The following is a 14,998-nucleotide window of genomic DNA, read 5'->3' on the forward strand; positions in this document are numbered from 1 at the left end:
GGGGAGCATGGGGGAGGGGGAGGGTGTGGTACTAGTGGACTCCTAGGCTCTGTATCAGCCATTCCTGTGTAACCCATTTCTCCCTTGGACCCCTTTTTCCAGCACAGTGTGCCTTTGACTTCTGGTGCCAGGTTATATCTAGAGGCTTGTATTGTTAACAACTCTTTATTACATACTGGAACTTATATAAAATTATTATTGGTAAGAGACATCAGTGGCTAGCCTGCTCCTGTTCTGCCATCTAGAGGTGCCTGTTGGCCTCACCCAAAGGTCTCCTGGGACATCATACTTTCTAGACACTCTGTGCCCAGGAGAACATACTCTGTCACAACTCTAAACTGAATATGAGATAAGAGTGTGTTCTTGCTGCAGAAAAAGCCAACAGTTTTATATATATATAGGAGCCATAGTCTGTCTGTCTGTCCATAACACTTTATTTGCCCTCTGAATGGTTGTCTTGGCAGCCAATCACAATGCTTCCTGAAACAAGCAATCAGAATGCTCTGCACAGACAGAAGTGCTGCCATGACAGCAGGAATTGAGGAGCCAGAGTGGAGGGGGGGGGCAAGGCCAGAAATGCTGGCCTCGCCTCCCCCCTCCACTCCGGCCCTACTCCTTGGAGGCCAAGGGGATAGCGGGGACAGTGCCACCATGACAGTGGGGACTAAGGGGACAAAATGGGGCAGGGAGACAGGCCAGCATCCCTGCCCCAGTAGTGGGGAGGGGATTGGGGTCAGGCTTGCAATGCTGGGGAGGAATTGGGGTCAGGCCTGTCACAGTGGGGGGGAATGGGGCCATCTCCACACTGGTGGGGGGGATGAGGGAGGACAGGCCTGCACCCAAAGTGCCAGGGAGTAACAGGGTCAGGCCTGAAGTGATGGAGAGGGCAGTGTTGGTGGCGCCTTTTCTCAGGGGGTGCACATGAACCCATGGCTGTCAGACAGCAACATCCTCATGAGGGTGGTGGGTCTGATTTCAGCCCTACTCTGGCCTGTCATTGCATGCCTCTCCATGGTGACCTTCTCTGCCCGTTCCCTATTCATTGGGTGATCCCCATGCACAGAAACATGCTTACTCTCAGGTTTACCCCTGGGCAAAGTTAAGCCATTCCTTTCCAGTATTCCTCAGCAATCCTTTGCAGTCAAGGAGGATTGTCTTCCATGACTGTCTTATCTGTCCTTTCCAGTGTATAATGGCAGACCATCAAGTCATGGAATATGAGGCATGTCCCAGAACCATAACATGTCCCAGAACCATAAGAAAGCTCAACTAAGATCAATTACAGAATAGGGCCACATTCTGTCATAGGCCACAAATGGGCCTTGGGCATTGCTACCACATGCTGCTTCATCTCTGTCCAGAACTGCTACCTCTCCTGCCAGCCTCATGGCACAGCAGGGTGCTGGTCCCAAGAAGCCCAACAGCCCATGCCAGTTTATCCTAAGGTACTGCAGCATCCTGCCAGGATGCATCCTGCCAGACTACCACTGAATTGGGCCCTGACTCATGGAGGAGCTTCAAGGAGCCCCACTGACCATGGACTGAGACTGCTGGTGACAGTGGTCCCCAGACAGTAGTAATTCTGGGTGGGCTGGGAGGTGGCACCATCAGTTCCCATCATAATAGCCCATCCCCAGCTTTGGGACTCTTGCAGGATTGGACCCTCCATCTCTGCAGTTGGTGGCTGACACCTGTCTCCAGGGACTTGACTCTGTCATGGGAGTTTTGGTGGTAGAAGTGTATTTTGTTATACATTTCATATTTATTACTAGTAATGAAAAACTGCTTTATCTTAAAGGCAACACAAGGAATTACCTGCTGCAAGTTGAGCAGGTTCCTGGAGATCCACATTGTAGATATAATCCCTGCCCTTCTCGCCCACCTTGTCCTCTCAACTTCACACTATTTTGGTTCCTGCTTTCTGGGTTTTATCTTTTTTTTTAATGTACTCTCCTCCCATTTCCTGCCTTCACAGTACAGAGCTAGTCTTGTTTATCAGGCCCTTCCTTTCCCAGCCCTTCCTTTCTCTTTTCTTTTTCTTTTTCGATGTTCTCTCCTCTATGCAGCAGCACTGGAAGGTAAGAAGAGATATGCCCGACAAAGAGCGCTCAGAGCTTGTTTATGAAGGTGTTCCAGGCAGCTGTGGGACCTGGTGGGAGTTAGGGATACTTGAGGTTGGCACAGGCTGCAGAGAGATCAGGAGCTGGGAGGGAGGGAGGACAGTCCCACTGCTGCCACTGCTGCTGCTCTTAGGATGCCTGGAGTGGCAGGGCAGGGCTCCAACAGTGGAGAGGCAAGTCAGGGGCTGTGGGGTGATCAAAGGGTGGCTGGGGGGTGATTGCAGGGTGTACAGGGGATTTAGGTTCTGATAGGGAGCAGTGAGGTGATTTTGGGGGTGGAGGAAACAATGCAAGTGGTTCAGTGTGGGGAAGTCTGCCAGCCTGAAGACAGTTCTTTGCAAAACTGCAAAATCCAGGGGCTTCTCCACTAAAATGAGAAATTCGTGTTTTATTCCAGTAAAGGGGAAAATCCACATTTTTCTCCATTTTGCCATGGGAACCTGAAAACCTGTCACTAGCACTAGTTCTCCTTCACACAGAGTAACAGTCATTATAATTAGCACTTCCTGAAACTAATGTGTAGTCTCACCTGTGCTGTCCAGCAGAGTTAGGATTTTTTTTCCAGGTCTTTAAAAATCTTTAAAATTCCACTGAGTGGGTATGTCTAGCCATTTTTGACAAAGGGTGCCATTGGGAACATTGCTGAGGAAGGAAGCAATTTTTTTAATCTGTGTGTTTGGCAATTGGAAGGAAGTGGGGACACAGAAACAGGTCAGTCATGGGTGGTTACTGTCTTTGGATTACTTTCCTGTGTTGGTGTCTGTTACAACATAGTGAATGTTGCTGCCTAAATAATGTCACCTCATTCTAGAAATACCAGGCTACTCTGTTACTAAGGCATGATGGCTACCAGCTCAAGTTAACAGCAGAGGTAATGATTGAGCTATGGGTATACAGCCAGTTTCCATCCAGAGTGTGCAAATGGCTCCTTTTCAATGGTGCACACAAGTTGAGGTGTATAAAGCTTTAGGGTGCATTTGATTCTTTCTTCTTTTTCTTGAAGGAGTGGATGACAAATGGTAACCAGACGACTGAGGTCCTATATGGGCACAACATGACATTTTCTTCCTGTGGAGTAGGGTCTTCCTCCCCTGATGTCAGGGATTTGAATTTGTTCTTCATCTCAATGATTGGGTGCTCAAAGGTGGAGCACTGACAGGTGCCAGCTTCCATCCTTGTGAACACCCTTCTCCTTTCCATGTTGTCTTCCTGGGTCTCTTGCTCAGTCTTGGCAATCTCCTTGAAGACTCCTTGTTCTTGGCTTGTGGCTACTGTCATCAGCTCCAGATGCTCAGCAATGGCACGCAACCTTATCATTGCATCTTGGACCTGTCCCTTGCTTCTGCTTTTTGACATGGTACACAAAGTACTGAGCTTCACCAACTGACCTCTGCCTGGCTCTTAAGTACATACTTAGCCATGAGCTCTAGCTCCAAAACACTTTGGTGCAGGCAAACAATGACAAGAGGGGAAATGAAGATTCCTTTTTAGAAAAAAAAGGTTTTATAGTGGATTTTTACTATCTTTGTGTTTGGTTATGCATAAAGAACTGAACTTTCACAAGCAACAAACTACTTCAGATGGTATGAAAAGACTGCCAGAAATAGATGTTTGATGTAGAAAAGAAAGGCAACACTGATAAGTGGAAAGAATGAGTTGATTGGATCAACTGAGAGGAACAAGGCAGTTAAGACCCCAAGAGATGCTTGTATTGACAGCTCAGCCAGGTAATAGGATAAGAGGATAAAATAGGATAAAACACATCTGTGCTGATACCAAGATTCATAGAATTCTGTGGGGGATTTTCTGCTCTGCATTTGCACATTCCAGTCAGTTTTAGAAGCTTTGCTGTTTAAGATGAGCTACTCTGAGGTCAGTGATGGCTTGTCCAGGGAGGCTAAAGTGCTCTGCCATGGGTTATTGTGTCTCTGTGATATTCAAAACAGTGTCCATACAGATGGGCAGGTGGTGTGCTCTCTGTACATGATGGCCTCAGGGACCCTTCCTAGGAGACAGGGAAGGAGGATATGGAGGAGGAGGGACCCGGGTGGGACCCAGGAGGAGGACAAGGAGGGACCCTTTCCTGCTTCAAAGTCCTTCTTTTGTATTCTCCTTTGCTCCTGATGATTCCTGATGCCTCTTTATCTGTGGCTATCTCTGGTTGGTCCCTCTGTGTGGTTGTCATGCATCCATGTAGCTTATCACATGCACACATACTAATTTGGTCTTTCCAGGCTTTCTTCCTAATTTGGTCTGTGTGATGCCTCAGCTTGGTTAGTGAATGGTCATGTGGTACCCAGAGAAGGGCCCCTCCCCAACTTTCCTGCCATGTCTTGATGCTATTTCAAAAGAAGTGGGGTTCAGTGATGTAATTGGTGGTCCCCATGGGGCTACTCATGATATAGCCATGGTTCACTTGGGGCTCCACCTTCCCTACATGCTGTCCAGTCACCAACCATTGATGTCGATACTTTGAGGTCTGTGCTAGCTTCTCTGGCTCTCTGGCCCCATTCATCTCTCACCGACTGAAACTCCAATGTCAGTCCTATGCTGGGCAATCCAGGGTATGATGTGAGTTTTCCTGGCATCCTTTTCTGCCACTCAGCACCAACCCTTATACCTGGGCCTATGGTACTGGGCCTTCCCCTATTAGGAAGTAGCCCTTACCCTTTTGGCCCACCGGGTCTCCAAAAAACCCCAAGAGTGGAAGGCAAAGAAAATAGCAAAAGAGCTGTCTCCGAGAAGCTCAGACAAGCGTCAGCAGGTTACCTACCTTCTTAGTCTCTCTTCCAGACAGAAGCAAGGGAGGTGAGGTAGAGTGAAGAGCCTGACAGGAATGCCATGCTTTCTCCGGTCCTTATCTCAGTGGGGACCCAGCTAGTTGGGTGACCCATCAATCTGACTCTCTCCAGCATCTCCTGCTCCCAGGCTCACTCTTTCCAGTCTCAGGTCCATATCTCCTCCGCTTCTTCTCTTTGGCAGCATCTGTGCCTTTTAAACTCCCCATGGTGGTGACCAGGGCTGATGTCATCAGTTGGGTGTTGCCAAGCTGGACCGACAGTGTGGATAAAAAGTGGTGCTGCAGCACTGCACATGGTATCAGTCCAGGCTCACTGTACCTTGCTGGTGAGTACTGAGCTCTTCGGAGTCTGGACGGACTTGTGCAGTCTTTGTCACCACAGTCTATCCCCCAAATCTGGGACTCAGCTCCCCCTGCTTTGGGGCCCTGTTAGCTGGTGCCACTTTGTCTTGTTATGGAACAGTGTGGTGCATGTTCCCCTGTTTTCTGGAATATGTGTCTTTGGCCTTGTGGTGTTAGACAGCCTGTCTGCTTTCAAGACTGTGTGAAATTATGTGGCTGTGTGACTCCGACACTTAGAAATCAATTAACTCCTGCTTCCCATCCAGAACCATTCTACTGCATATATATCTATATATCTATCTCTCTCTCTCTATATATATATAGATATAGATATAAGCCAATTCCCAAAAAGCAAACCCTTAAATACCATTTCTAAGCCAACAGTGGCAAGAGGGATCCTGCTGCTGCCTTCCTTGTCATGAGATCAGTACTGTAGGAAGTCAGACTAGAGCCTAAGGCTGATTCTTTCATTTAAGTGGTTACAGTTCTGGGATTGTATTAGAAGTATAAGAAACCATGTCCTGCATCCTGTATCCTGATCAATGGGATCAGAGCAGATACAGTTATATATGGATTTATTTGTTTATGAGTGTAGTAATATAAGTCAAATTGAACATTTTCATTCTTTTATCAGGAAGACCAGCCTGAAGTCACAGATCATGAGGGAGCTTGGAGTCTTTTGGGAACCCCCATGTATTAAGGCTGTCTTCTTTCCTATGCAATAACAGAACAAAGCAATGCTTCTGTGTGTCCTACCCCTCAGTCACCTGGGCTAATCCTTCCACCCACATTTTCAAACTTTAGTGATAAAAGTTAAGCTGTTAAATATATATTTGGGCATTTTGTCAAAACTGGCTGCTTGTGAAGGAAACCAATGGGGAACTGCTTTGAAGTGTTCAGGAAATACACCAAAAGACATGAGACTGCTTTAAAAATGTCACCACTTAGTAAATGCTTCTATTAAGTTTTTTTTTTTGGTTTTTTGTTTGTTTTTTTTACTGTTGTCCTATTTCTTATTGGATACAGGGGGGGGGGAAGGTGTTTTTTTGGGGGGTTTTAAGGAATGGAGAAGTTGGGGAAAAGAGACTTTCTCTGAGCTGCAGGGGAGGAAATGAGCAGGGAATACTTTTGAAGAAAAAGCTGAGGAAAGCAGTGGAGAAGCAGAGTTCACACTGGTAGAGAGTGATGGGTGGAGATTCTGTTTAGAAAGTGAAACTTTTTACTTTCCACCAGCCTGTGGGGGGTTTGCTCAGTGTTGGTGTTCTTAGCTGATCTGCAGCTACGCAGATGAGCTGCTACACTGGAAAGGAGAAAACTGTTCTGCCCTGTCCTGTTGTTTCCAGATGTGCTGGCAGATGTTCTTGAGGGTAAGAGAATGAGAAAAGGGGAAGCAAGAACCGGCAGGAAGCTGCGTGTGGCAGACAGTGTAACTCAGAGGTGGGCAATCATTTGGACCAGAGGCCACTTAGGGAGTTTTGGTGAGCTCTTGTAGGCCAGGTTAGGGGGTTCAGGTCATACACTGGATTGTCCTAACAGGGGATCAGCCTTTTCGTGACACTGCCTCAGTGTGGAGTAGAGACTACTGGATCTCCAGTGCAGGGCACCCATGAGAGAGATCCTGCCTCTCTCCACTCATCTCCCAGAGGAAGAAATGCTGCCCACTCTGGGAATTTAGATACTGGGCCGTTGTTGAATGTTGTGTGTGATTGTGATTGGTGGGCCTTCTGCCCTGCTTTCTGCCCAGAAGGGCTGATATGGTAAGGAGATGGTTATTAATAACTGATAGGAAAAGGCAGCCTGAGACATGGGTGCAGGGGATGTATTGCTTATGCTGCTGAACAAGGAGGATTTTCACCGAATAAGATGGGGGTGGGGAAACAAATAGGAAAGTAAACTGTCCAAATATGGACGGTTGTTGCATGTGGGTCACTTTGCTGACGAAGGTGGTGCGGGGGACACGCCTTCTTCCAACCATGTTCTTAGCAAAAGTGTCCTTTGCTCCGAGCTCAGGCTGCTGCAGAGGAATCCAGGAAATGAGAAACAAACAGTTCCATGAACTGTACAATGCAGATGTCACACTGGAAAATTAGCACCTTATGCACATTAAAATATTAACAGCCAAGACTGAATAAAATGCCCAGCACACTTCAATTCATGCAGCTTTACACCTGTTATCTGTTACATCGTCTGGACACAGCATAATCAACCTAAGACAGAATTTAAAATGCTCCTGAAATCTTTGTTGTATGGAGGCTGTGTGACATGACTCTGCACCCAGCCTTCAGGTTCCAGGCAAACTCTGGCTGAAAGAGAGGGAGTCCTTTGGGAGTGAGTGCTGGTGCTGTCCCAGTTCACCTGTTGTACAGGTTGTTATCTGGGAGGTATCTGTGATGTGTTAGTTTGGGTCTGTAAGCCCATGTGTAGATGAAATGAGGGGCTTGGGTGCATGACACTTTAAAGCAGGCTGAATGCTTTTGTACCGCTTTACTGGTGACAGTGTTTGCACGGCTCAGCGGTGTATTGTGCATTAATTCCAGCTGCTGTAGGAAATTCAGCAGCGTAATGCACCTTAAATGACTTGTGGCACAGCAAACTTAAACTTCTCTGAGGAGTTTTAGTTTGCTGCCCCTACAACCTCAGACTGAAGCACCGGGCTCCGTGCAGCTCAGGGGCTGTGCAGGAAGCCCTGCAGGCAGCCTGGCAGCATCCTGGGAAGGCAGACTCTGCCCAAGAAAAGCAGAGAGCCTAGTTTTGGGGGTTTTTTTCCCCTGGAGCCTGACTGCATGCCTGAGCTGAGTGGGGGCCCAGTGCTTCATTCCCTGGCTGTGGTGCCCCCAGGAGCTGGTTGCCTGTGGGCAGGTGCTGCCTGGGAGCATGCCCTCCCTCCCCACTGGAGAGGCAGGTAAGTTGGGTGTGTGTATGACACAGGGGTTTACTTGGCCCTAAATTGAAGCAGTGTTTTTAAAAACCCACCGCTTCAATTTAGGGCCTATGTTTCATTTAGTCTATGCCTGCCCTAAGTGTTTTGTTTACATGCGTCTTTGACTGAAGGGGTCTATGGCAGTGCACCTTTGGGTGCCTGCCACTTTAGGGGCAGAGGCAGGCAGCTAGCTACCAGGTGCTTGATGGGGGCAGCCATTTTGGAATACTAGGCTATAAAGGCTGCAGTTTGCTTTTGCCAACCCAGGTAGAAACATCACCTGGCTGAAAGGCATGAAGCTCTAGAGGGAAGAGCAGGAGGCTCTTGGTCCTGGGCATGACCTAAAACTGCACCTTGCCAGCAAGGGTGGCCTGGTGGGCCTCCTGGCGGCATGGGAGCTCCCAGGAAATGCCAGGCCAGTTACCACCCCGGTGAAAGGCATGTTGGGGTGCTTTAACCCCAGCCCCCACCATCTAGTGGGTAATTCTGAGAGCTGGGGGAGTAGTGGGGGCCAGGTATGCCCACGTGTAGGCTCCTGTGCTCAGCAGGGATGCAGATCCCAGAGACCTCAGAGTGGGTAGTATGTAGAGCATTGGGAGACCCCACACAGAGTTGGGCTGAAGTTGGAGTAGACCTGAAGGACAGTCCCAGGGGCATGCTGAGTAAGCCTGAAGGCCAGCCCCATGAACAGTTGGTTGCAAGCATGAGACAGAGACCCCAGGGTGGGGTGTAGTGTAGAGTTGCCCGGTGAGGGGCTTGGTGCAGAATTATCCCAGGGTTTGGCACAAGGCTGGACCACGTAGAGTAGGGGAACTTGCGGGAACTAAAGTACTGCGTGGCAAGGCTAGTATGTGAGTAGGAAAGCCTGATGGCCCAAGAGGGGCCACTCAAGGAGGAGCAAGGGCAGTGGAGTGCGGCCCAGTAATGGGAGGTATGCTAGATGCCCCAGTGAAAGGGGGAAGAGTGGAAGAGGCCTCCTGTGAGAGGCAAGGCAATGTGAATGAGTGGATGTGAGGAGACTTTGGATTTGGTTTGCTGTGGTCTCAGACCAAGGAATAATATGAATCTGGATACCATCTGTGAGGCATGGGCTGTGGTGTCGCAGGCTTGGAGTCACAGATAGCATCCCATGGCATCATGGCAGGGAATGGGCAGCCTCCCGCATTATACCACCAATTTATGGGAACAGCAAAGTCGTGGCAGGAGAGACTGGGCAGATGGCCCCATAGAGACAGGTGGGAGGGCCAACAGGAAACCTGGCCCTGAGAGTTGCCCCCTGTCACAGGGTCACTTGAGCAGGAGAAGTGCTTGATCTTGCTTCAGGCCCTAAGTAGGGTCAACCCAGAAGATGGCTTTGGCTACCTGAGGTTTGACCTTCTCACTCTAGGATTTCTGTGCAGGTTCCAATCAGAGCACGTCCAGTCTTTCCAGTCTAAGGCCTTCTCAGGGCCAGAGCCCTTGCTCATTTTAGTCCTTCACCTCCAGGCCCACCTGTTCTCTCACAGCAAGCATGGGGCACCCTGCAGAGTGCTGGGAAGGCTTCCCCAATCTGTGCTTGGCCTCAGGACCACAAGGCTGGATTTCTCAACAGCTCCCCTCACAGCATTTCCCTTCCCTCCAGTTAGTTTCCCTTGTGGGTTCCATGAACTGTTGGCCCTGTTGATGGCTTTTTGAAGTGTGGTGGTATATTCACAAACAGGGAAGAATTGGTGGGAGATACAGAACTGGATGGCAAGTTAGGCAGCAAATGGGGAAAGTTGTAGAGGAGACTTGGCTGTATTTTAAAGAAACCTTACTGAGGGTGCAGGAACAAACCATCCTGACATGCAGGAAGAGTAGGAAATGTGGCAAGCAACCAGCTTCGGTGAGCTTAAACATAGAAATTAAACTTACAAAAAGTGAAAGCTTGGACAGATGACTAGGGAGGTGTATATGAATATTGCCTCAGACATGGAGGGATGAAGTCAGAAAGGCTAAAGTGTAATTGGAGTTGCAGCTAGGAAGGGATGTGAAGGGTAACAAGAAGGTTTTCTACAAGTTTATTAGCAACAAGAGAAGGACCAGGGAAAGTGTAGGTCCCTTATTGAATGGGGGAAGCAACCTAGTGACATCTGATGAGGAAAAGGCTGAAGTACGCAATGCCCCTATACCTTGGTCTTCTTGGGCAAGATCAGCTCCCACACTACTGCACCTGGCAGCACATTTTGGGGAGAAGGTAAGCAGCCCTCAGTGGTGAAAGAACTGGTTACAAGGTACTTAGAAAAGTCCCTTTGAACACTTCACTGGGGGAGGCCTTTTCTTATAGGGGGACAGGCCAGGACCCTCCCATTGCTCTTTAGTCCTTCAGATGTTGTGAGGAATTGTGGACGTGGAGTCCAGTTTTGAAAAAGTCTTGATAGACATGGAGGATGAAGGCTTGTTCACACCCTAGGCACCATCTGATTCACTTGAAAAATAATTCTGTTTATAGTTAAGTCCCTAGGGAGGTTTCCATATAAGCCTGTGCCCTAGTATTAAGGAACCAGCTATCAGACCAAGGACTAGGAGAGATGTTAGATCTTCAAACCTCACCTGCTGGGTTTTTTTTCCTCTCTACCACCTTCTGGCGAACCACTTCATGGTGCAGAATTTCTATCCATTTTTCCTTGATTTCTATCTCTACTTCTTGTCCCTGTTCTGCCTTTTGGATCAGCAGTCCTGAGATTGGCCTGCTTTGATTTATTCCATTATGTGACCGCTGTATGTATCTGAAGGAAGCAAAAGCAGTTTCAGAAGTTCTGTCCTGGACTGGAATAGTAGTTGTTGTGAAAAAGTGGCCTGAAACTCAGGGGGTGACTTGGCCCAAAAGCTGAGAGGTGTGCGAGTGTGGGCAGATGGAAAGTTGAGAACGTCTAACTATGCTTTAAACCCCAAGAGTCTAGACATGCAGGCTGCTTCACACCAGTCTACGTTTCCTGGTACGTTTCAAGAGCACCATCTTGCCCCATCCTGTGTGAACTGGTTCAGGGTTATGTGTGGATGCAGAACTTTCTGTGACCAATCTCTGGTCAGTCCCCCAGGAATCCCAGACTGCCCTGCTCCCCTCCAAAATCCATGCAGGGCAATGGGGCTGCTGAGAGAGCTATTGCTCACAGAGACTGCAGTGCGCAGGGTGGGGGAGCAGAAAACTTCTGCCTCAGTTTCAATTTCCTGCTAGGGACCCTGAGGGAAGGGCCCAGGCTTTTTTGGGGTGGGGTAGGGTACCCAGGTTATGGGAGGAGATCTTTTGTGCCCCTGCTTTGGTGGGTAGGTAGTTGTCTCTGTAACACTACACACCAGCCAATTTCTGGGGGGTGGACAGTGGGAGCCTGGAGTAAGAGATCCATTGCACAATGAGCACTTAGTACAATAAAATGGTTCTCAAGTCCATGCTCAGTGGGTGTGTCTACATGTACGATTATTGTGCCTGAATTTTCATCGTAGAAAATGCAGGTGCATTAAACTGCAGCCAGGTGCACATCTACATGTGCTCTGAGGTCAGAAGCAAACAGCCTGACAGGAACAGCTTACTCCAGGGCTGCTCCTGCCCTGCTCTGCCCTCCTGCAGCAGGCAGGGGAACTCCAGGTTCCCCCAGGTGCCAGCCCTGAGCTGGCAGGAGACACTGGGGGAATCAGAGGCTGGCAGGGCTCATGGGAGGTCAGTCTAAGCTCCAAGCAGTGGGGGAGGAGCTGTCCTCCACTCTGGGGGTATCTCCATTTGGCAGGGTGCTCAGGGCTGGGTGGGCAGGGCAGGGCAGGGCACAGCAGTGACAGCCCAGGGCCCCAGGCTGGTGGCTGGGAGTCATACCCCTACTCGATCCATCTGGGGGTGCTTGCCCTCATGCTGCCCTGGGTATCTTGGGGCATCTCAGCAGGTGAAGCACATGTGTGTTGGGGGTGGGGGGTGGAGAGTGAGATGCAGGAGGGCAGTGTAAAGGGAGGGTGAAGTTTGCCTGGCTTTCTTTGCCCAGTCCCCAGAGGCCAGGCAGCTGCAGTTGCCAGGGGGCTGCCTCTACCTCTGCCCAACTGTTTCCTCCCGCTCAGCACTCCCAGGGGGCAAGGGGTCCCTTCCATGGGGGCCACTGCTTGTCCCATGGCTGAAGAAGGAGGAAGGGCTGTGCAGGTGAGGCATGCAGGAAAACTGAGGAATGGGCTATGGGTTGGGCGGAGAGCAGCAGTGGTGGTCCAGATGCAGGAGGCAAGCAGCACCTGCAACCTCCCCCCACCAACACACACAACTGAGCCTGTGACTGCGCCCCCAGGAGTCCTAGCAGGGAAGTGAGCTTGACAAGGCGGCTTTCCAGGGCAGGGGTTGGAAAATCCAGGGAGTTCATGGGGGTGGTGGGGAGAGGCTAAAGCCCCCTGCCTCCTGGGAACCACAAAAATGAGGGCATATAGCCCTGCCTGCAGCACCTGACACCACCCCATTCCCTGCACATATACTCCCACTATGCACATCTCCCTTCCCACCCCCTGGGAAATCCTGGGGAAAATCCAGGCATTGACCCAGGAAGGTATGATGATTTGGATGTACTGCCCGCCCCTGGGGGCCTTTTGGAAGTAATACAGTCTCTAAAAGGTGGGGTTATGCATCTGCAGCAGTGTATGTGGGGACACTTTTGACCAGGGACACTTTTTGATCTGGTTCCCAATTGGTGACTTTCTTGGAATGATTCAGGTGTTATGTGTGTCCATACCCTTTGTGCCCGCACACCCTGCCTCTGCCCTTCATCGAAGTAAGGGTCAGATACAGAATCTGGACACTTTGCTTTTGTTTATTTCTCTTACCATTTTCCTACAGCTGGGAAGAAAACCCATGATTAGTCTCCATCCCATTGTCGTGGAAAAAACATGCTGTAGAATTTGGAATCAGGTCGGGTAGAAACTTTATTTTGATAGCTATCGGAGAGAAACAGTTAAAGGGAAGATTCCCCCTGGCTCTCTGCCTTACAGCAAGGGCAATTAACCTTTTAAAGATTCAAGACAAAGGGTTTCCTAAACTAGCTTTTCCCACCTTGGGGCTATCTGTTTTGTGTCCTTCAAGACAGCTTTAATGGTCATCTTCCTCTTATCTAAGGAATTTCTCTCTCTCCCCCCCTGAGGACTCAGCCATTCTTTGCTTCCACATTTCCCCCTTTTGAGACTTACAAGTCTCATCTTATTCTATTTCTATTCCCATGAGTCTCTTTATTTCATTTTGCATCCTTCTATATCTTCTTTCAATCTGCTCACATTTTTTTAGTACTCTCATTTTAGTTTCTGTGGTGTGTTTTCTTCAGTTACTGAGTCTTTAGGTTTGTGCAGGACGATTTAAACAAGCAAACTAAGAACTACCCAAGTCACGACCAACCAATCCCATCTCGGGAACCAGGAACTAGGTGGAGGCCTTTTTCCTTTCCCGGAGGGCATAGTGGTGTCGCAGGGGCATATCTTCTTCACTCTGTAGTGGTAAATCCTCTTCGTCAGTGGGCGCTATGCTCACCACTGGTCCTGAATTCTTCTGCTGGCAGGCGCTGAGCTCACTACCAGCTTGTGGAGTCTTTCTGTCCGGTTGGAATTCAGCTGCTTTGGGGTCCAATGGAGGTGAAAACTTTTTACAGTGCAAGGCATAAGTTTACGCCTGGTGTCCTTGGCAACGAACGGCAGTGTTAGTGGTTAGGAGCACCTGGAAGGGGCCCTTCCATCTGGGTTGTAGTGAGTTTTTTTGTTGATGGACCTTGATAGATACCCAGTTGCCAGGCGAATGGCACGGGACGTCTGCAGCGGGTGGCAGCACTTCCTGAACTTGTGAATGAATAGATCTGACACATTTCATTAATGCCTTACAGTAATTTAAAACAGTTTCATCATTCAACTGAAGATTAGTCTGAGGAGGAAATGGGGGTGGTGTAGTGGCCATTCTCATGGGACGCGCCATGAGAATTTCATGCGGGGACAGTCCGTGTTTTCTGTTGTCAGTGTTTCTAATGTGCATGAGTGCCAGTGGCAATGCATCTGACCATTTCAAGTTAGATTCAGCACAAATTTTAGACAGGAGTGTTTTTAAGTCAGAGTTTTTTCACTCTACTGCACCACTGGATTGGGGATTGGGGGCACAGTGCAGGTGCTGGTGTATGTTCAGGGTCTTATAGATGTTTCTAACAATCTGCCCTGTAAAGTGTGTTCCTCGGTCGCTGTCTAGCATGAGTGGCAGGCCAAATCTGGGGATGAATTCTTTCAAAAGTTTCTTTGCTACAGTGGTGGAGTCTGCATGTTTACAAGGATAAGCTTCTACCCAACCAGAGTACATATCAACAATGACAAGAATATATTCAAAAGAACAACATTTTGGCATTTGAACAAAGTCCATTTGCAAATTTACAAAAGGTCCCCATGGTGGGGGGTGTGCCGCTTGTCTAGTTTTAACCTTCTGACCGATGTTATGGGCAAGACAAATGGGACAAGTGCTACAGTACTGCTGCACCATGGAGGGAAAATTTGGGGCAAACCAATCGCGCTGTACTGTCACAATCATCCCCCCTTTGCTTGTATGGGCCACCGAGTGGGCCAGATGAGCAAGGTAAGGTAGCAAAGCCTTGGGCGTCACCAGACAGCCATCCGGGGAGCGCCACAAGGTGTCAGGATGCAGCTGACATCCTTTGTGCAGCCAGTCCTCCTTCTCAAATTTTGGAGCCTGGTCTTGGAGCAGGGCCAAGTCGGAGAGATTGGCCAATGGAGACAGGTCTGCTAAAAGGCAAAGAAAAATATCATTAGGAGCCTGAGGGCCAGAAAGGTCTGCATTCCTGGCTGCATGGTCAG

The 14,998-nt window shown here is 49.1% G+C and overlaps 1 protein-coding gene across 1 annotated transcript in view; it reads left to right on the plus strand.

The window, feature by feature from the left end:
* Nucleotides 1-2,004: 2,004 nt before the first annotated feature.
* LOC132245517 (NACHT, LRR and PYD domains-containing protein 6-like) overlaps nucleotides 2,005-14,998 on the plus strand; it is a 34,271-nt gene continuing 21,277 nt past the window's right edge. The window contains exon 1 of the mRNA XM_059718048.1: nucleotides 2,005-2,078. The gene's annotated coding sequence lies outside the window, so the exon portion shown is untranslated. The remainder of the gene's footprint in view (nucleotides 2,079-14,998) is intronic.

This window comes from Alligator mississippiensis, chromosome 15 (assembly GCF_030867095.1).
Source record: "Alligator mississippiensis isolate rAllMis1 chromosome 15, rAllMis1, whole genome shotgun sequence".
NCBI lineage: Eukaryota > Metazoa > Chordata > Crocodylia > Alligatoridae > Alligator > Alligator mississippiensis.